The sequence below is a fragment of the Epinephelus fuscoguttatus genome, linkage group LG8 (assembly GCF_011397635.1).
Source record: "Epinephelus fuscoguttatus linkage group LG8, E.fuscoguttatus.final_Chr_v1".
NCBI lineage: Eukaryota > Metazoa > Chordata > Actinopteri > Perciformes > Serranidae > Epinephelus > Epinephelus fuscoguttatus.
In genome coordinates, this window is record NC_064759.1 from 20,648,591 (window position 1) to 20,672,082 (window position 23,492).

General features: G+C 39.7%; 1 protein-coding gene across 2 annotated transcripts in view; it reads right to left on the bottom strand.

The window, feature by feature from the left end:
- Positions 1–23,492, bottom strand: part of LOC125892532 (mannosyl-oligosaccharide 1,2-alpha-mannosidase IA) — a 254,292-nt gene that overhangs the window by 95,305 nt on the left and 135,495 nt on the right. The gene's annotated exons all lie outside the window — the stretch shown is intronic.

Here is a 23,492-nt window from a genome sequence, read left to right on the forward strand (position 1 = left end):
ACACCTTTGATTACACCTGTGGAGAGAACAGAAAAAAACACCCTTTTTATCGGAAATACCTTTGCAAGGTGTTGTTCTGATTAAAGAGCTGTTATATTTCAGTAGCAGTGGATTTACACAAAGCTCAACAGCTACTCTGGAAAAGCCTGGAAAAGGTTGGTAACCTTAGTCCCACCCACAAGGGTGCTGATTGGCAACAGCCACTCACAGAGGAAAGGCAGACCTGCATCAGAGGTGTGTAACCAGGCTTTCAGCAATAAAGGCTGCAACCAGCTGACTGTATTTCTGGATGTATGGACTTCTTGTCCAAATTCAACAACCATGGTGCTGTACTGGTAGCCAGTCATGTTGCAGCTGATACACCTGTTCTTTATCACATCGCATAATGGCAGCTTCAGCACTGGCACGTTGTGTGTGTTGGAAAAACTGGTGTTAGTAAAGGCAAGTCATGCCACACAATACCAAACGCAAACACAAGGTGCATTTCAGGGGTGAAACAACCTCATCAGACGACTTTGGCAGTACTAAATAATTTTCTTACAGGCAACAAATCTCATCACAGGACCAAAACAAACAATGTGTGAGTCTGTCTCTCTCTCACTTTCTGACTTTAGAGACATTTGTTCTTACTTGTACATACAAAAGTGTTTCACAGTGTGTACTGTTATTTACAAAAACAGGATAAACTATTTCCTTCAACAGCTGGACACTATAGTTTTCAGCAAACTACTCAAACCAGAGTCCTGCACCAAGTCAGGTACCACCAGGTAACATGCAAAAAGTTGTGTAACAGGTTTGATATATCTTCATATAAATTCACAGGTACGGGCCCTGGCAAAAACAACGATAGTCAGCAGGTGAGAACAAACACAATCATAGCTCGAGCTGGCCATGTGCCACACTCATGAGCTTCTGCCAGATCTAACAACTGTATCGCACCGACAAAATATGCAGTAGATGTCCAACAGAATGTCATTCTGGAGCTGAGGATGCAGCTGACTGACAGCAACGGAGCAGTTACTTTGGATATGTGGACAGATGATGACCACAAAATCAGTTGTTTCAGTTTGGTTTATATCAAACACAAGTGGGAGCTAACTCAGTGAGTGCACTGCACATCTGAGTGGGACGGTACATATCACAAAACAGTGTGATGGCAAAATGGTGTGTTTACTCACGGGTCAGGTTGCAAGACTTAATATTAATGGGGCGGGACAGGTCCTGATTTAACATGGAGATAATTACAGGTAGCGGTTGCTTTCAGCGCTGAGCTTTGCAAAACTGGACCCATGAAGGACTCTGTCACAAACAGGAGTAGTGCATTTGTTGTGGATTTATGTCACAAGAGTGGTGCATTAGTGAGTATTTACAGTAGAGCAGCAGAACAACTCAATATAAACAACATGTTCCATGTATTCATCATACTACAGGAACATGTTGTGGAGTGCTATAGCATGGGTTATAAATGTATTTTTGATTGTTTTTGGACATTAATGGACTCTATGGTACAAAGGAATAAGTGTTATGAGCAGGGCCGACCCTTGGCATAGGCAGTATAGGCGAATCTAAGGGCATCAGGGGCGCCACTAATGGGAGGAAAAAAAAAATCTAAATGTCTATCTTTTACTATTCTTTACTATTACTATTCCTACTATTATTTTTGAAATGTGACTTAATGCCACAACAACATCATTCAATAGCAAAGCCTACTAAATAATAGAGAGGCCTTTTTGCTGGGTTCCTGCCACCCCCCGGCCCTCCTCCGCAGCTCGTTACATTTGACCTGCTCACTGGGGGAGATGGGTGAGTTATCCAACATCACATGAACCCCGAAATATGCTGTATTGTTATCATGTTAAAAGGACAAAAGCTCTCTGATGCCTACTCAACTACCACCAAGAAACACCAATATAAAAACATCGCTATTGGCTATTGGCCAAATTGTTATTTTAAACACTGGTCTCAGTATCGGCCCAGAATTTCATAATCAGTGCAACCCTAGTTCAATTAGAAAGTTACTTTGTACGTTTCATTATTATTTTACAATGTCATATACTCACCTAGGGCACCAAATGTGGCAGGGCTGGCACTAGATATGAGGCTTTGGATACACAGGTAACACACCTCAGCAGGACTGATCTCTTTGTTTGCTTTTGTCTCTTTTTATGACACTTGTTGACAATCAGAAAAACGTAGAATAACACCAGACTTTTCTCTTAACTGAGTTAATGTGACCTCAATTTGGGAAGAAAACAAAAGCATCCTCAGCAGACATCTCAACAGACTAATGACATCTTTTCTTCTACAATATTTGCCATATACAGTATGTCGCCATTATTTACACAGAGGCAATTCTGCAGTGAATCCCTATGATGGCAGGAGAAGTGGTTGCTGGGAGATGATGTGACAGAACGACAAAAACCTCCAGTGAATGACTGATTGATTAACCTTATTATCGCTCATTAGGAAATTATGGTGTATTCATAAGTCTGTGACAGCATAATACAAGAATGATAACAAGCCGATACAGTAGTGCCTCAGCATTAATTGGCAACATTTAGGCATCAATATCTTTGTATTAGCAGCATCGTCAGTACCAGATCACAACCCCAAAACAAAGCATAGGTAAGAGGCCACTAATATAGATCTTTGTAATCAAAGTAAGTCAACGCTTATAACTGCTATAATTTCACTCTTTGTTTTGGTTTTGTTCAGAGCTCAGCATCTTGCACAAGGGCATTCTGTAACATGTTATCATGCTGTTAATGGACACATCAGTCACTGTGGGAATATGACAGTCTCTCTAAACTCCCATACTCCCCTTCTTCTCTTTGTACACCTGTTGTACTGGAGATTCTCTCTCCAGAGAAATCAACAACTGGAGTCTGGTGAGTCTCAAAAGGTCAGGTCAGAGAGTCAAAGCCACATAATGGTGTTCCCCAGTGTTTTGTTTCCTCCGGGCCTTTTTCTTTTTCTGTCTGAGGTGTCTTCTACAACTGCAGGGCAATATCGATCAATGGAGACCGACTCAGGTAGAATTTTATTTCAACCCCTTTGCTCTAAGTTTTTTTTAAATGTCATGTGTTGTTCCTCTTGTTTCTGATATTTAGAGTTTTGAACTGAATACTGTTCTATATCAGATAACTAAAGAGATTTTTTAGTGATTACAGTAGAATCTCTTATTATTATTACAAAGCAATTAAGTTGAAGATTAATTTGATAGATGATTCATATCGTAAATACTCGAACAGCGGCTGATGGCTAAGATATTAACTGGCTGAACTGTTAAAGAGAACTGGGCAAAAAGTACTGAGTTTGTAGTGATGTGCATCTATGTAGAAGTGATTGGAAATAATTGGTGAATAAGATGAAAGCATTTCTCTCAAAAAGAGCAACTCAAAGCAGCAGATTGATTAATAGAAATGTATTTCCATCCACCTGTTTTTTGTGCATTGAAAAAACGTGAGTGGAAAACACAGAAATTCCCAAAACAAGATTAAATTATCACATTGGACAGTGTAGAAGATGTGTGTGTATTGATAAAAACAAAATGGAAACAGATTTAGTAAATAAATGATGGCATGAAGCATATGACTAGAATGTTGAAGCAAATAAACATCATGTTTTCATCATATTTTCCAGTCTCCATTCATTTGAGGTTTGACAACTGCTCTTTCAATTACGTCATCTTGTTGCATCCTCTTCTTCTGCTATGGTTTAATCAGTACAGTTGCCAGAATCAAATGTTGACTCTGATACAATGGATTTATACGTTTCATACATATCATATCAACATTTCTAAATGGACGTGGTTTTAATTACATGTTCTCATCAGAAGGAGGAGGAGATGGTGGATGGCATTGGATCGACACAAGACAATTGCCAAGTTGCAGACCGCACTTGAGACCAACCAATAACAAAAGCAGGTATTTTTAATGGCACATAGGAACATTTCCAGACGTGTTTGTTGCAACCAAACTGGGGATTTAAAGCCAAAACATGATGTTTTCCTGACTCTAACCAAGTGTCTTTGTGACTATACCTAACCATACATTAGCTAAGTTAAATTATTAGATAAGTTTCAACATTTACTCTGGAGAATTAGCACCACAGGCACTGTTTATCTTGATGGGCCTAACTCCAAATATTCACGTATTTTCTGTTTAGTCTTGCACTACATTTGGATGGAAGCTTCAATTATGACGTTATGCTGTTATCATGATAGGTTCTAGCATTGGTAAGCCTCTATTGGGTCATAGTGGCCCAAATGTTTTTGTGGAAAAGGGTTTTTTATTTTACAATTTTCCTTTTCAACTGCTGTATAATTTTATATACTTGCAGAGTGGGGTTTTCGAGAGATGGTGTCGTTTTTTTCCATGGATACAGATACAAATAAACATCTAATTCTAATGCAAAAACGCACAAGATAACCTGTATTTACTGAAAACCCTTCACTTACCTTGGTTATTTCAGTCAGCCTACTTTAGGAAACTTTGCACACATGTAATATTTCCATGCTGCAACTATGAAACCTTATGAGGAGAGGATTGCTAAGTTATGTCTGTTTGCCAACACTTAAAATATTGAGTCTACTTCTTTTCTACAGGAAGTATGAAATAAGAGATAACACTGCATGTGTCTAAATATGTCACCATAATTATTGCCTCTTATGCTCACTGAAGGTTGAAGCAGTCTGGTACTCATTGACTTGGAGACCCATAGAGAAGGAAATTGCTATCTCAAGTGTGGATGATAAGGAAATAGTAATTGGGTGCCAGAGAGGGCAATTAGCTCCACTCTGAGGAATAGCATGGAGATGGGGAGTCACTGGCATCTGTTCAAAGGTATCATTTACCTCCATTTATGTATATTTATATGTCTTCTCTTTAAAATGTTTATATACTTAATCCCATTTTGTATTATCATACTAAACGTTAATCAATACTTGGCATCAATAGTCATTTAATGTGTTTGTCTTTTAATCTACATATTAGATGATGTCAGCAAAATATTGCCACAAACTTGGCAATAAACACATTTTGACAAATTGCGGCCCTTAAAGGAGCAGTTTGGAATTTGGGAAAACATCATTTTTCTTATCTTGCTGTAAGTTCAATAATAAGATTAGCACCACTCTCATTTCTGTTCTACAGCCAAGAGCTGGTTATCTTAGCTTAGTATGAAGACCGTTTGCTTGGATCAAACAAACATACAACATGTTAATTTGTGATCTTTAGAGGTGCTGACAGGTGGATTTTGTTATATTTCTACAGAGCTACGCTAGCTGTTTCCCCTTGTTTCCAGTCTTTATGCTGAGCTAAGCTAACCAGCTGCTGGTTCCAGTTTTATATTTACTGTATAGACGTGAAAGTGGTTTCAATCTTCTCACCTCACTCCTTGCAAGAATGTGAATAAGCCCACCCAAAATGTCGAAATACTCCTTTAATGTGCATTGTCCTTGTCATGTGTTATGTAACTCTATAAATCACGCAATAACAGCAGGGCTGTTGTACGGCCAAGGTGCTGGCTCCATCCCTGAAGTCAGCACACTGGTGACATTTCTTGAGACAAAGCACTGATGCCTCTGTCAGGGCGGCCGAGCTGAGCTGTCTTGCCAACCCTGAAATGAGTGGCCCATTCAGTAATGGCAATACGATGGTAGTGATTAGGGATGGAGTGTCTATTTATCACCAGGGATAGTGGCACTCAGCAAGACAGGCAGCAGGTACAGTGAGGGAGGACAAGTAGTGCTGACAAAGGTTTTGCTAATCAGACTTTTAGCTCCCAATACAGCCCCAATAAATCACTCAGCAAGTGCTGTATAAAACCTCCGTTCATTCCAATGCACTGAAAATCCGACACATTTAGATATGAAAGAAGCCTACAGGCACACGTTCTGTTAAAAAGGACTTTTTGTTGATTTTTGCATTTTGAATATGATGCATTTTTCAGAAACAACTAACATTTTGTTTCAGTGCAAATGGGGCCACCCCTTCGGATTTGCATCTCCATTAAATCAACTAAAGAAGCAAAGCCCCAGGGCTGCAAAAAAAGCACACAACCTAAACTCACACTGACATAAATCGATTCAATCATCACATCACAAGCAAGACATCAAGACAGAAGATTAAAAACACTGTCAATGTCCTCTGAGAGGCTGTGTTCATATAAATAAATAAATACAAATTCTGCATTCATTTTAACCTCACAGAAGGTGAAGTTGTATAACTGCACAGCAGGCTTGATTAGACTCACTGTAGAAGTGGTTACAGCTTAATAGCTTTTTCAAGCTCACTTTTTTAATTTGTCCAAAACAGGCATAAATTGCTTTTTCTTTTATTCATTGTCTAAGTTTAGTTTAAATACAACTTTTTAAAGCTATTAGGGCTGCGCACATGAGCTGTTAACTGGACAAACACACGTGGCTCATTTCGCCAATTTATTTATCATAATGTATCATTTTGATCCCTTAATTCTTTTAATATCACGGCAAAAAGGAGAAAAACTACAATGCATTATTTCATTTTAGTTTGAGTGATTAATAAAGTTCTTCGATATTTAAGGAAAACGGATATTTTCATCTGGCTGAAAGCACACAAAGTGATATTCATGATGACAAAAAAAAAATCAATGTAGAGCAGATCAAAGACAATTCAGGGAAATGTCCTCAAAATGTGACTGGTGAAATTAAATCAGTTTAACGCCATTTGATGCAGTTTAAGCTTCACTTATAGGATTAAATTTTCTGACAAATTAATGATAGATGAATCAGTGGGAAGTCAGAAGTGATTCCTCAAACCACAAATATCCCTAAAAAGTAACTGTGAAAGTACTCCACTCCCACTGAGACGTAAAATGCTACAGCACAGAGTTCAATTTAACTGTGCTGCTGCTCCTCGAGGCACGTTAAGGCATGGTGCAGCAAGCATGACAAAGAAATCAGGTAAAGTGAATAACACCTGTTTTTCTTTTTTTTTATTCTTGTCTTTCTTCACGGTGCTCAGGCTGAGGACCTAATTAGAAGACAACACAAGGTTGTCAGAGTAAACACAGAAGCTCCCACCACCTCTGCCACCAACATGAAACTCTGCCTCCAGTTTGCCTGTCTACCTTCATTTCTCAGCCTGCTGCAGCAGAGAGTGAAAAACGAGACTTTCTGAAGGGTGATTACTCAACGGTGAGAACAAATCTGCATTGCAGTGTTGCAGCTTTAAAGTACAAACAACCTCTTACTTGTACAAACATATTTGTAATGAAGCTCTGCGATGCTGAGGGAAAACAAGTCTGCTCTGAATACTTGTACGGGATTTGACTGCTCATCTCCCTCGTTGCCTTGTATAGTTATAGGCACTTTCACACCTTACCTGTTTGGTTTGGTTAAACGAACCCTGGAGCTTTTGTCTGGTTAGTTCGGTTTCTTTGGTGTGGTGTGAAAATTGTCAAACAAGTCCTGCTGTGAACAACTCAACCGTGACCACTTCAAAGTGGACACTGGTCAAGTTTGTCTGTGGTGTGAAAGCAAACAAAGACCACATGATTTTTTTTTTTATCTTAAGTATGTGATTTTAATCTGCTGTTGTGGTCATAATAAATCTGTATAGGAAATCAGTTTGTAAAACATTTAGAATATGGTAACATTTTTCATGATCAGTCACACAGTCAAAAGTAGTTCGAACTGTGGTCTGCTGTGCTTGTATCCTGCACAAGATACTTTTTTTTTTGTTTGTCATTATTCATAACATGCAGCTGAGTTGCAGTCTAATAATGCTCATAATCAGAACCGTAGCAACCCGTTGCCCAAAATCAATGTCCAAGTCAAATCCAGTCCCCTCCTGACCCGTTAATATAAGTCCCAGGACACGACCCATGGTTAAACACAAAGGCTACACCAGGGGCATCAAACATCTGGCCCCAAAGGGTCCAATCTGGCCCACTGGATGACTTTGCACACCAATACATATTGTGCAAAATACTACCAATCAGTAGCTGTCTCAGACTTCTATCTTAAAACAATGTTGGTCAAACCCTATTGATAAGGCACTACCTAAACTAATTAATTTGTAATCAGTTTGTGAGGAAGGGGATAACTTAACCTGCGTCCTCAGTAGTTTCCACTTTAGTTTGTTGCGGTGATGCCAGTATTATTACAAAGCAGTGGAAATGTATGCGTGTGTGAGCAGTAGACTGACTGAATGTGGAAAAAAGAAATACTGTTAAAATTGCACTTGTTTTCTTAAGACATCTCAGGCTAGGAAATATCTGGAGTTATTCATAAGTTATTTTGAAATGGTTTACTAGTCCGGCTCACTTGAGATCAAATTGAACTCAAATTGCCCATGAACTAAAATGAGTTTGACACCCCTGGGCTACACAGTCACTCACTTTAAACCGTACCATTTTGGCAGAATTGAAACTATGTTTCTACTCAAAATGTTGAAGTTTAGAGCTCCAACAATACATCATTTAATCAATTAGTCATTAATCTTAAACTTATCACCAACTAACTTTATAATCAATCAATACTTTTGAGTAATTTTTAAAGACAAAATAAAGAAGAAAAAATTCTCTAATTCCAGCTTCTAAAATGTGAATATTGTCTGGTTCCTGTACTCCTCTACCACGGTACACTGATTATCTGTTGTAGACAAACCAAGACATTTGAGGACATCATCTTGGACTTTGGGAACATTGTTCGACATTTTTCACCACTTTTTGACATTTTTTAGACCAAATAACTGATCGATTAATGGAGAGAATAATCGACCGATCAATCAAAAATGAAAATAATAGTTAGCTGCAGCCCTAGTGAGATTGTTGTGTAGAAAAAGAGTATGGTCCACAGTCTGTGGTTTAAGATGGGCGCTCCGTTCTTGATTCACAAAAATTCTTGTGGCTGATTATGCTTGACAAATTTTGCTGATTAAGATGTTGAAAATACCACATAATCATTTTCATTTCTGATTTCTCCACAAAAAATCAAGCATATTTCTGTTCTCACCTGCTGCCCACCTGCATTTAGTTCATTTTCACCCGTGTGAGTACCTGTGAGTTTATACAGATATATTTTTTGTCCCTTACATAGCTATTTTTGCAGGTTACCCAGGGTACCTGACCCAGTGCGAGACCCTGAAATAAGTCCTGATGATGCAGGATGACATCACGAAAACTGTCAAATCAATGAGTTACCGTTCAGTCTGTATAATATCCATGTTTATCCCTCTTAAAAGTCAGTGTGAACACAAATCAAACCAGAGCTAAAAACACTGACTCATCCAGTCTGGACTGAATGAACAGCAGGTGTGAACTCGCCTTGTTATCATTTCCAAAAAGGTAAGAACGAACGAAAACGAAAAGAGTCTTAAACTACAGGCATCTGGATATTGTGTTTAACAATCCTTGAAGTATTTAAAATATGCATGATACCAGAAGAAAAATTTGCATTTTAATTGTTCAACATAATGTAATTGTTGTGCAGGAGTAGCCACGGCAGAAAAGAAAATTAATTAATGAGTGTAATGACTCATTGGGTACATCGCTGTCGTACCTTGTAGGTGTTCTGCTTCACCAGCAGCATGCAATGTTCCCGACAGCATTTGATGCTGGTTTCTCTGTTGATGAGTATTCAACAGCGGTGGCAAAGATTGCCGTCGGACTCAGCCCAGATTTGCCTGGGACGTGAGCCTGATTGGCATGGCTGACATGCTACTGTGTGCCAAGGAGCTGAGTAGACTGTTGCCCAGTGGTGTGTCCTGCTCAGATGCTAATGTAATGATTTACTGCTAATAAAGAGGCATCATTGTGACTGGGCAGATGACTCTCTGCATCTCCGCAATCCAGGTTTTCGACTGGCTCCCAGATTTCAAAAGCCGAATTAAACTGATGTGACGGGAAAAAATGATCCGATGAGCCAAGGATAAAATTAAGCAGATGATTGCCTCTCCTACCAGAGCTGGTGATTCACACTTACTGGCTGTGATTTGACTTAACATTGCTAATTAACATGGAGAAATCATGAAAGGGACCAATTAGATCCTGCTACTCTAATCTCTGTCAGTCTAGCATGCTGCACACTCAAAGCTGCTGCCTCTGCTGAAAGGAGTTTCCCCAAGGCTGCTGGTCTCCACCCAGCTACTCTCAGGACAGAGAGCTGTGTGGCTGCTTTTTTTTGTTCATAGTACATTAATTACGGTCTTGATCAGCGTCCAAGCTGTGAAAGCAGTCTCCAACATTAGTGTTAATGACCGCTAACCTCTAGAGCATGCTAAACAGCCTTCTCTGGGGGAAGAGGGGAGCTCTTAACTTCAGGCCAATAAAGAAGAGGGGACCGCACAAATGATGAGCACACACAGCTCAATATTTAGGTGGGTAACATCAACCTAACTGTAAAGAGCGAGTGATACGTACATTATATTATTAAACTGTTTGATCAGACTGGCATATTTGCTTTTTCAAGATTGCTTAAAAACCTATATAACTGTTGTAAAGAGGCTCATACAATAAAGTGGGGGAGAAATCATCTCCAACCAAGAAATAATTCAGCATTTTAGCACCAGTTTCCTTGACTTGAAGTCAGTGGGTTTTCTCCAGTATTGAGTGAGACGACAGAAGTCGGCAGTCGATCAACGGCCGCCATGTAAACATATGAGGCAACTGAACAGGTCACTGTATCTCCATTAAAAGTGGTTATTTTCGCCACAGATTGTTATTACAAGTGGCTTTAATGTCTCTTTACCTTCATCTGTTATTGTCTCGTCAAGCTGAAGTCTCGTTCTTAAATCTCATGAGATGTGATTTGTTGCAAGAAGACAATTGTGGTAACATGAGTGAGAGTCGGAGGAAAGAGTAACAGGAATGGTTTGTTGTATGGAGTACTGAATGCACAGTTCAATGTCATCAAAAGAAATTTCAATGTTATGGATGATTACTTAGCTGATTTTGAAAATGATGACAAGGCCTTTGACTTTGATGGCCACCCGTATTTATTTGAGCTGAAGTAAATGGATATAAAGCACCTACTAATTAAAGAGCAGACAAAGAGAAAGAGAAGGCACAACAGGCAGTGGAGGATGAACCAGCTGCTGCAAGGCCGTGAAGCTTGAGAGACTGGCTGTGTTCCTGTAACCCTATGTCCACAGAGGAAGATTATCTAAGCTGTAAAACATGTCCAAGGATAATACTTTGGACTCTACACAATGGCCAAGACCACAGGGACCTAATGGGCAACTATCCATCGACTAACCTTACTAACATGTTTGCATGCTAGTAGGTGATTTCTTTACCTAGGTATGCCACTGATTGATGAGTAATTACTCCTGCATGTTGTAGTTTGGCTTCATACTTGATCCTTTCCTCTCGTCCAGCCACTGCAGGTGGGTGTGTGTGATATCTTCGAAAGTATAGGATGGTCAAACATAGGCATATAACTGATCTTACTGGTCATATACCCAAACATTAACATATTTTTACATCATGCAGGTGTAACACGCTGGTAACAATATTCTACTGGCACTTATTCTATTACTGTGAATGTCAACTGCTGAAAATGGAAAATCAATCCATATAGATTTGTTATAATCAGTCCTAAATCAGTTGATATTTTGCACTTACTTATCGTTAACTGAGGGATTGTTTTGCTGTTATCCTGCCATGCTTTCATGTGTAACATTATGTCAGATAATAATATAATAACATAATAACTTAGCGGCAAAACTGACCTCGCAAGTGGGCTTGCAACAGTTTGAGATCTTAATGGAACAATAACCGTCTCAGACCATATCGTAGTTTCATAGTTTCATGGTATTACAAAATTTATATTATTATCAGTCAAAATGATCCCTAAAGGAATGGAAATGGGAGGGTAATTTGTAGTTGAACAAACCTTTTATTACCATAATTGGAACTTGAAACCATTTTGTTAATGTAAGTACGTGCAAAAAATCTCCCCATCAGAAGAAAACTAAAATAAAGGGGAGATTCAACGTCCAGCTGCATTTTTTTAATATTGTAACAAATGTACACGGTATAATAACCATCAACTTTTATATCAAGGTATACCTTGAAATGGGTATATTGCTAGTCTGAAGCAGGTCTTCCCACTCCTGGAACAGCAGTTTTCTTTGGGAAAATGTGCTTTGGATTCCCTCTTCTCCTTGACTGGCAGTAGTAAAAATGGTCACTGCCAACCTGATGGTCTGCAGCCACAGTGTATGGACAGGAGTGTTACGATCCATTTGTAGCACAACTTGCCTTATAATATCTAACAAACTAATATCCAACAATGGTAGGCTATAAAAGCTGTGCAAAGTGTAGCTTTTCATTTTGTTGGCCCAACTCAGAAACGCACAAACACCACACTGAGCTGCATTTTCTGTACTCCAACACAACAAACTATTCCTGTTACTATTCTCTCCAACTCTCACTCAGGTTTCCAAGGTTGTCTTCCTGCAGCCAGTCACATCTTGTGAGATTTCAGAACGAAACTTCCACTTAACTTAGACAGCAACAAACACAATGGCTCACGGTAAAGAGACACTTCAGCCACTTATACTAACAACCTGGGCCAGTCTGTAGTAAAAATAACCACATTTAACAGTGATACAGTGACAGTTTTCACACGCTCCATATGTTTACATTTTGGCTGTTGGGCGGCTGCTGGCTGCACAAATATACACACAAATATATGGGGAAGTTGGGTTCAGGTTGAAAAATTCCAAAGTCGTCCTTTAACTTTCAGGTTGGCCTACAAAAAAGAAAAAAAGTCATCCCTACACTGGTCTGTAGAGTTAAGGGTGCTATTTCTTCTCATTAGACATCTATCATTACAGTATATTAGCATGTTCCAAGACACTGACGTTCCCATTTCATTTTATTACTCTTCTTTAAGCTCACCCTAATGACGAATAAAATAAATAATTCAACTAATCAGAAAGAGCTCGAGTTGCCTTCACTGAGAAGCTTGTTTCAATTTCCCCACATCAATCCACACAACAGTGAGTCATGTCTCTTTTTCTGAAGCCTTTATTCATGGTAGTAATTTAAAATGGAAAGTGACTGTTTCTGATTCTTCAAATAGCATTTTAACCGAGAGACATAAGACAGTAATGGTTATCAGTCGCAATACATCAAGGTCTTTTTCTTTTACTTGACTGCTCCACTCTTATTACATTCCCATGATGCATCTTTGCAAACCGCAGATAGATGCCTCAGTGAGCACCTGTTCGCATCCCAGACCCAATAAACTCGGATTAAATGGTCCGAGCAGAGAGGCATTAAGATAAACCACCTGCTAATGGTTCAAATCTTATCAGGTGATGATTTACATTTTATTTCTTTGATAACACTTATCTTTCAAAATCCGGAAATTAATCAGCGGCTAACGTCTCATTAAACACCATCAAATAGTCACCGAAGACAGGATGTAAACATTTCCACTAAATGCATTAAATTGTAAATTAACAGCCTGGTGAATAATTAATCAGATATGCAAGGGTGATAAATTATAGCTGAATTACTACCCAGCCCATTGCCCCTCCATCTTTTCCCCTCACATCCCCTCCCAGAGTATTTGTCTATCTGCATCTGTCTATTTTCAGACCTCGTCTTCATCTTTTGATGCTCTCTCTATGCATCTACAAATACACGCACACACACAAGCACAATCAGGGGAGCAACATTCTGTGTACAGGTCTTTGCTCTCTCGTGGGGGATGCTGCAGCTCCCCACTGAGTCCTCTATGATAATGCTCGGGTCTCGTGGGACTTTGCTACGCTCTCACTCTGCCATTATTATTCACCCCGCTGCAGTCCATCTTCCATCTTCCTGGCTCTGTGTGTAACTGTCTGCCTCTGTCTCTCATCATATACCTCCCACTGTATTTGGCCTTGCTGACTGAGCCACATCCTTCACTTTGTCTGAGCAGCGCTGGAGACTGCTTGCTCCCAAACTGCCGACAAGAAAAAAAAAGAGGCACTTGAGCTGCCTAATGTTCCACTGTTTTCAGGTTGATATACTAAGCGCTCTGTTATATAAATGAGGTCATTAAATGAGCTAATTATTGTATCCATTATAAACATTTTCTTCTCACTATACTTGTCTGCCTTTAACTTAAGTGCCATTAGAAACTTGAGGATTCAGTTGCAGATTTATGCAGCTATGTTTTGCTCCAAAATCTACTCATCATTTTCTTGACAGGAGGTTCCTTTTGAATGTGGGAAGTTCCTATTGCGTCCTGTTTTTTAGTTTTTATGTGAAGGCTGAAACTAACAATTATTTTCATTATTATTAAACTAATCTTTGGATTTTTTTTTTACCATTAGTCAATTAATGACTTCATAAAACATGAAAAGTGCCCTGTCACTTATTTCCCAAGCCCCAAGGTAAGATGCCCTCCATCTTCTGAGAGAAATATCTGGCTCTTTAGCTGCTACATGCTCCACTATGCTCAACAAATAGTCGCCAACATTGTCCATCTGCTGTCAAGTTCTGTGCCAGTAGTTTACAGTGGGTTAATCTGAGCTTGTTTGCTCAAAACAGCTGATTGCCATGGCTGGAAATAGTAAGTGTGAAGGAAAACAGTAAAGTTGTGTGCAACAAAACCAAAACAATGAGCTGAAAGTCACTAAAATGTTCCATAGAGTTGGAAAAAAAAAAGTGTGAGGTAATGGTCTATCCCTACAAGTGACACTTTCTACAAAAACATTTAAGAACGTTGCAGCGAAAAGTTGCAGGGGTGCTGTCAACTAAAGCCGGCTGATGGTGTCACCTGCAACTCAGCTGGTCAAATCGCCAGCGGCTGGTTTTAGAACGTAAATCTTGTCACCTGTTTCAACAGCCAATCACCCCTGCTGAGCACTCTGTTTCCGTCCTCACAGTGTGCCAGTGGCGGACAGTGGGTTCCTATTGTTGTGGCATATACACTATGAATACAGTGCATGCATGTTTACTTTATGGTTTTGACTGTTTCATCACTACTACAAATTTCTGTTTTAAGAAGCTACAAATTATATTCAGCTACAAAATAAGACTGAAAAGCTGGAAATCAGAACGTTGCAGAACGACGCACGTAGTTGCAAGTTTATACTTGTCCAGTTGCAAATATTTGGTCTGAACTGAGCTTTAAGATGCACGTCCACAGGATCTGTCATTTCCTCGCTTCTCGTTCATTGTCAATGTAAACAGCCATGCAATGCATTCTGGTAGCACTGCATCGGATTACGAGACACGGGGCGTCTGCTCCTCATTTGCATTAAGTTAAATCTAGGCTATTTTATCCAATTCAGTGGTGTCCGTTATGACTTGCCGCCTCTGGAAACTTTGAAACCTTTTAAACTTTTTAAAACTGTTACTGATCAAAAATGAAGACAGCTTCAGCAGCTGCACGGCTTATTTCTTGCCTCGAACAGAAAACATTTTAGTGAACTATTTTTATAACATAAGGGAAAATTGCCAAACAAGCTGCAACATTGTTCTGGTTTGAAATCTGTAAGCAGAAACCCACATGCCTTGTGGCACACCAATCAAGCATCCAGTGCTGGGAAGCAGCGAAACCCCTTGCATCTAAAAATCCCTCTATATCGACCCATACAATACAGCACTACCAAGCTGCTACTGTCCATATGCTATATTCTATCAGTGTTTATGGTTCAACTCAATAGCTTTTCATAAAAGTCTCAGGGCTGACAAACAACACATTTTAAAATACAATATCTAAAGTCATTCACTGATATTTTTCAATCTGCACCTCCTGTCCTCAATGTAGAAGCGAGACTCTCATGTCTTGCCTGTGCCAAATGAGTCCACAGGGAGAAACGCATGAATGATATAAAAACGTACTGGTAAATATCCGTGATGATGAACCATCCACGCAAAATGTCCTTTGCCCTCCACATCCTGAGACAGAATGTCAGCTCAGCTTGACCTCAGCTCCAGGGCACAGCGTCTTCACTGAAGCATCTCGCAGCACCGCAAAATGACACAGTTTTTCCCTGAGACGCCTGCATGACTGGGAGCAAGTTGGGTCTCATTTAGCGCAGACAGGAGGTCATCGAGGGTCAAAAAACAGCTCTGCAGAGGTAATCAACAACCTTGCTTCAGGTCTTCTTGTTACCAACTGATGTCACTTCATCTTGTCCTCAATCGTGAGCGTACATTTAGAATAACAGCTGATTGAAAACAGGTTGATTTACAAGCTCTGAGATACAATTTGTGGCTGAGAATGTCTAGACACTGAATATATATATATATGCCTCAAAAATCTTTAAAAAAGTGTCATGGAGATAAGTTAAAAAAAAGTGTTTGGTTGCTCAAAATATTTTAGGATAACAACCTACACGCACTTTATATTTGCCTGAGGCGTATGCAAAGTTGAGCTCAGTCAACATTTTTTCCTCTTTGACAATTATGCTAGAAATAGTTACCAATACATTCCTCTCCATTTCCGGCGGTGTTATGTATATGTGTCATGGTTCGATACACACACTGTATTGTTCAGCAGTTGGTGAGACGCTGCAGGCAATCTCTGAGACGATTTGATGAAGTTCCTCTCCCTCAAAACTTCACTCTCTTATAAAACTTTCACTCTTCTGTGAAAGAAGGGTGTGTTGTGCGTAAGCAGACTTTCCATTTGAACTGGCAGCACTGACTCTCTCTGGCCTCTGGGCCCCAGCATCCTTTTGAGGTTGAACAGATTAACAGCAACAACAATGAGCAATGTATTCCCGTTTACTCTACCAAAGAGTCAATTACATCTGGATTATAACAGCGATGACAGAAATACACTTGAGCTATTTTCAATCTAAATGCTTTATCTCCATGAAAAGTTTATTTGATTGTAATAAAATTGAGACCTCAAGCTAATGCAGGCATTTTGTACTGCATACAGACATCTCAAGCTGACAGCGGTGTTGTACAGGGAGATTTGCGGAATTGTTTTTTTTCCTGCTCTGGGATGTTGCAGCGAGATATGTGCTTCTGACAGTGTGCAACTTCCACCACAGTTTCAAGAAAATACTACAATATTCTGCTTCATTCTGCTACTGACACAGCCCCTACTGTGCTTCTCTTCACATTTCAACACTGGTAAGCTCACAGCAAGTGACCACAACACCACATGAATGTAGGAGAAAAAATAACCCAGAACATACACACTACAGTCATGCTATTGGCTCTATATGTGAGACTGCACTTAGGCACAGTGGTGCTTTGGACTACATGCCAGGATGGTTATTATGACGATGCTACCTTGATGCTGATATTTAGTGGGTGTGGGTAGGGGTGGGGGACAGCATAGTATTGCAATATTTTTGTGTGGCAATATCGTTTTGTCACACATTGCCATGTATCGATTTTCTATAATATAAATGATCAATGTTACTAAACTTAAGGTAGCATTATATCGTATCTTGGATTCCCACCTCTATTAGCTGGTTAAATGTTCATCATGTTTATAATCTTAATTTAGGATTAGGTTTGGTAATTAGCACTAAATACAAGGTACAGTTGAAGATGATGGGAGGTAGTTGGTTTTTCAGGTGGTCAATCAAAGACAAAAGTACTGGACATACTAAAATGTTGACTTGAGGATGAGGGGTCCATGCACACCTGTATTAGATTTGATGCCAATACATCCAAAAGTTGTTGAGACCTTTCATTGTGGTGGTGGAAAGTAACTTAGTACATTTACTCTTATGTACTCGTAAGTACTTAAAATTGCAATGTATGTGGGATTTAAGGGCATACATCGGCAGAAATGGTATATAACATTCATAACTGTTTTCATTAGCTTATAATGACTTGAAAATTTGAATCTTTGTGTTTTCATTATTTTAGAATGAACTGTTTTTTTGTTGTTGTTGTTGTTTTTTTAAGATTTTTTTAGGGCATTTTTGCCTTTAATTGATAGGACAGTCAAGGGTGAAGGGGGGAGAGAGAGGGAGTGACATGCAGCAAAGGGCCACAGGCTGGAGTCGAACCTGGGCCGCGAACAGCCTGGTACATGGGGTGCCTGCTCTATCCACTAAGCTACTGACGCCCCAGAATGAACCGTTTTTAACTACATATGGTGCAGGTCCTCTTCCATGGAGTCTGCCATGTTGTTTTTACAGTAGCCTAGAATGGACAGGTCAAGGACAAATCAAACACTAGCTCCAGATAGTGGAGCAGGAGAATTACAGTGGTCAAAGCGAAAACTCAGATGGTCCTATCTGGAGCTAGTGTTTGATTTGTCCATTCTGGGCTACTGTAAAACACTAGCTCCTATCTAGTGTTTTACTCCAGATAGGGCCATCTGAGTTTTCGCTTTGACCACTGTAATTCTCCTACATGCTTGGCACATGGGAGAAGCTTCAGTTCCGCAACCCCGTCACTGGATGTCACTAAATCCTACGCACTAGTCCTGCTCCTAATGATACACACTGAACCTTTAAGTACAATTTAAAGGTACTTGTTCTCTATTTAGGTATTTCCATTTTCTGCTGCTTTAGACTTCTACTCCATCATGTCTCGATGGAAATGGTACTTTTTACTCCACTAACATTATTTAACACCTTTACTTCTTAGTTATTTTGCAGATACTGAATAAAAATTCAACATATAATCAACAAATTAATTATGATGTATCATTATAGGTAATGATAAGACTGTATTGATACCTTGTTGAAATTCATAAACTACATAGCAGTATATACAGTAAAAAAAAAAAAAAAAAAAAGCATCCAAGCAACACAAGCAATGCACATATTAATGCTTAAAACAACATACATTATTCTGAAATGGGCCACTCTGCATGATGAGTCCTTTAACTTTTTATACTTTAAGTATACTCTTATGCTTGCACTTTTGTACTTTTACTTAAGTAAAATTTTGAATGCAGGACTTCTACTTGTAACAGAGTAACTCTACACTATGGTATATAAGATAAGATGGTTAACTGCTTAAAACCACTGGAGGACATCAGAGAATTTCCCCAAATTCTTTAGGAAACATCCACTAGGGATCATGAATGTCTGCACAAAATTTCATGGCAATCCATTCAGTAGCTGCAGAGATATTTCAGTCTGAACCAAAAGTGGTGGACCAACCAACTGCCAGACTGCTCGAGTGGCTAAAAACTCAGTCTATCCTATTTAGTGCCACTTTGCTTACGCATCAGCACTCGTGAATTGCTCACTGGAAGAAAAATGAAGCACGCGCCATGACAGAAACACAGCTCCTTTCTTCAGTCTCTTCCACTGACACCCACGAGACTTCACACTCACTTAAGTCTCGCCTGAGATGTGGAATTATAGGCCTGATTGTGCTAATTATCCAGTCACTTTGCCATCCTGGTTTGGCTCAAGAGATTTTCACTGTGGTGTAGCAGGAGTTATTGCCAGTGCTTGTTGCTAGTTACTCTGAAGAGGCTTCATGGGAATCATCCACAAACACACAGGGGGGCTGTTTAATCTATAAACAGCAGCAATTGTAAAAATCATAATCACATGAGATTTCACTGCGAGATGTGCACACTACAGCCTATGTAAGTTCAGCATGACAGCAAGTACATATTACTACAGAGGATACAACTATCTGACACACTATTAATGTCCCTTCATGTTCTCTTGACAGCAAAGACAGCCAAAAGTCCATCTGCAGGTTAATATCACATGGCAGACCAACAGATAAATAAAATACATAGTTAGATTTTGTCTACTGAAAATTTAACAAGAGCACAGCCTTTGAGTCCCATGATGCACCTGTGCTGTGTCCTACAGGCTAAACCAGTCTGTGTCATCAAGATGAAAAAGAGCTTACTCATAAAGCCTACATATTTTATGAAATAGCCTTCTTTGGTGTGAGTGCAGCTTCAAAAAGCCAACAGTAAAACAGCATCCACAAAAACAGTCATCTTTAAAATGTAAAAATATAAAGTAGGCACCGACATTTTTAGTTACCTTTCCGTCAGCTCCGCTAAATTTGTGCTAAATTTGTGCTCCTATATCTATTTTACAAGTTGTGCTTGTCAGGTTGGTGTTGAAAGGTGGTGGTGTTTGGCTGCAGGTCGCTTATCGGTATGAGGAAATGAACTCACCAGTCTGTAAACACTTCTCTACTGCGACTCTGCTAGCTGGCCAGGTCAAGGTTTTCAAATGTAAACATCAGTAAACACCAAGGCGAGATGGAGAAGATGGGCATTAGCTACAATCTCAACCACATGTGCAAGCAAGACCATCTTTGCATTGGATTTTTCTGCCGCACTAGCATCCTTCTAGCCATTGTCCTGGCGTTGGATGATATACTGGACCGCCTCCATGCTGCATTAGTTTCTAACAGGCGATCAGTGACTGTAATAATCTTTTGTTTCACTGAAACTTCACAAAAATTCGGGAATACCAGACAGCATTTAACCAGGTGACACTTCCTCTAAATGCCGATCTGACAGAGCAGAGGACTCTGGCGAGAGAAGTGGAGGAGACGTGTACTTTATGGTAACTGGTGTGACAGTGGGAATGACAGATGCTGTCCTGCTCGCCCTTTGCCACGAGGGGAATAAACACTCTACATCACTGCTATACGCCCTTCACAGGCAGCTACTGAGCAGAGTTGCTGCCCACACAACCACGCAGCCATCTTGTTAAGGTCAGGATTTGTAAACAAACTATGACACATGCCCCCAGTAATGCCACGGGTGGAGCCGATCAGAGTCTAAAGCTCGTTCCAGGACATGACTGTCAATGTGACTGAGGATGTCAATGAGTTCACTAAGTCTGTGGGTGGATTTCATTTGTAAAACAACAGAAGCAACTGTCCCCAAAACCACAGTTAAATTCCACATTCATTTCACAACTAGAAACCTTGGAATACAAGAACCAACTGGGGACATGGACAATGAAAGCAGCAGCCTACAAAGTAAAAAGAGACACAAAAAAAGACTAAATTACAATGCACTAGTTCAAGGAGCTGACAGGATTTTACTGGAGTTGTACCTTGTATGAGTCTGTGTGATTCACATAACGTATACACAAGCATATTCCTCCATTTTACCTAGCCTTGACTCGGTGTACCATGCATTTCTACATTTTATTACAAATGCAAAGTCACTTAATCATCACTGCATTCTTTATGATTTGGTGGATTGGACGTCACTGACCATTTGCAGACAACAGCACTGGTATATTTTTATGTATAATGCAATTTTGGGCAAACTCCAGCCTAACTCTGCACCCTTCTGTGTGTCAGAGGTGGTAGTTGCCAGCTACACTCCTCCAAGTAGTTACTTTTTAATGTTCCCAGGTTTTAACAGATATTGGGAAAACTGTATTCTCCTGCTCTGCACCGTGGACATGGAACAATCCTCAAAAAGATCTAAAATTAGAAACACTTACATCCATTGATGAGTTTAAGGACATCATAAAGACTGTGGTGACAGAGACTTGTGCTTTTTTTTCTTGTGAGGCCATTATGTTTTGTAATGGAAATGGTAATGGTAATGGTCCTGCACACACATTCACACACTGGTCGCCGAGGCTACCACAAGGTGCCACCTGCTACTTATTTTTTAACACACTCACACAGGAGCAGCCATTAGGAGCAATCTGGGGTTCAGTATCTTGCACAAGGATACTTCAACACATGGACTGGAGGAGCCAGGGATCGAAGAACTGACCTTCCAATTAGAAGACGACCCGCTCTACCTCTGAGCCACAGACAACTGTTGGAATAGTTATTGTTTTATTGTGGATTTCTGTGTCATATGTTTCAATGAATTTGTTGCATTTCAAATGTGTTTTGATTGGCTGCTACCTTGGCCAGGTCTCTCTTGTAGAAGAGATTTGCAATCTCAATGGGATTTCCTGGTTAAATGGAGGTTGAATAAACAAATAAAAATACATTTAAAATGACTTCACGTGACAAATCAATGATTGACTGTTTGATAGATAATCCATCATAATTTTCCAGAGTCGTAATACTCAGATTACTTGTTCTGTCTAACAGGTCAAGAACCCAAAGGCAGGTCCAAAAGAACTGGTGAATATTTGGCATCATCTATAAATGACAGTTCCAGCAACCATTAAAACAGCTGCCAACTCTAATCTGGCTAATCGATTATTGACTAATTGTTCCAGCACAAAAAGCTGTACAAGCTACTTAACAATTACATCACTGGCGTCTGTGTGCTCAGCAGAACAGACATTGCTGAAAAGAACAAAATCTTTTTTTTAATCTTACAAAACGCAAGCAAGTCCAGTTGCCTACGATATAGCACTTATGATTACCATGACCTGGATGACTGAGAATCTTCACCGACATCTTACAATATGTTTCTTATGATGAACCAATAAGCCTCGCTGAGTGACTAGCTAATAAATTACATTTGCATCTCTGCGTCCATGAGTGAATGACCACAGGCTTGAGAGCGGCAGCCCTTAATAGGAGTTTGTAGTGTTGTGGAATAAAAATAATGGTCTCAGCGGTACATGTACCCTTGTGTTGTTATTTCTTGTTTTCCCCTCCTTCATACAGCATGTGGCTGGATTAAGTCCTCTATGGAGTGAGTCATCTCAAAGGTCCATGACCTCTAACAATGCAGGTAATGTGTGTTTTGTACTCTTACTCTGAGGATGTTCTCTTCTGTCTGTTATTACTTTAAACCCATTTTCCTCTTTCAAACCAGTAAAACCTCCATTTCAAAAACGTAGGGAACACACACTGAGGCTGGATCTGTGCAAAATAACCCTGTAACCTATTAGACGGTGATAAATCTGGTCATACTTATGTGTGTGTATTTTAACCACAAGAGAATGAAAGAAAGTAGATGAAAGCCCTAAAAGACAAAAGGTTTGAGTAAAATGATCAGTGTTATCTGTTCCCATTGTGCCATTTTATCACTCCCCAATCTAATAAATTTCCTGACGATTAGAGAAAAGTGCTGAACCAGACATTAACCAATATGGAAAGTGTTAAAATAATAGTGAGTGAAAAAGTAGATGAGGAGGAGGAGGAGGAGGAGGAGGAAGGGGGGTCTAGAGGAGTAATAAAATTTGGGAGGCAACATGAGGGAATACAATCCAATATTAAAGTCCTCATTAATCACTTTTCATTACTCTTACTTAAATGAGATAAAGTCTGATGACCAGCCAGAGGACAAGTATCTCACCACATCTGAAAAGTCATACAGCTCTGACAAAACTGTTGACAGAGGATCCACATAACAGAGCAACATATAGCATGTCAGACTCACTCATAATGTTAGCTGACTGATTCAATGCCAACTACTTTTTCAAGCTTTTTGCAACAACAGCTTGTGGGAAAATATGGCAAAAGCTAGCACTGGTGGAAACATTCTGGAGCTTCTTTTTTCCTTGGTAATTGGCTCTGTCGCCAGAACAGGCCAGTCGGTCTGTTGAGCAACTCGTCAGGATCTGCATCAGGAGCTTGTTGTTTGTTTAAAAGTCATATGGTGAAGATGCATTTCAAAAAAATGTAGGTTTTTTTTTCACTTGGCACACAGTTTTAAA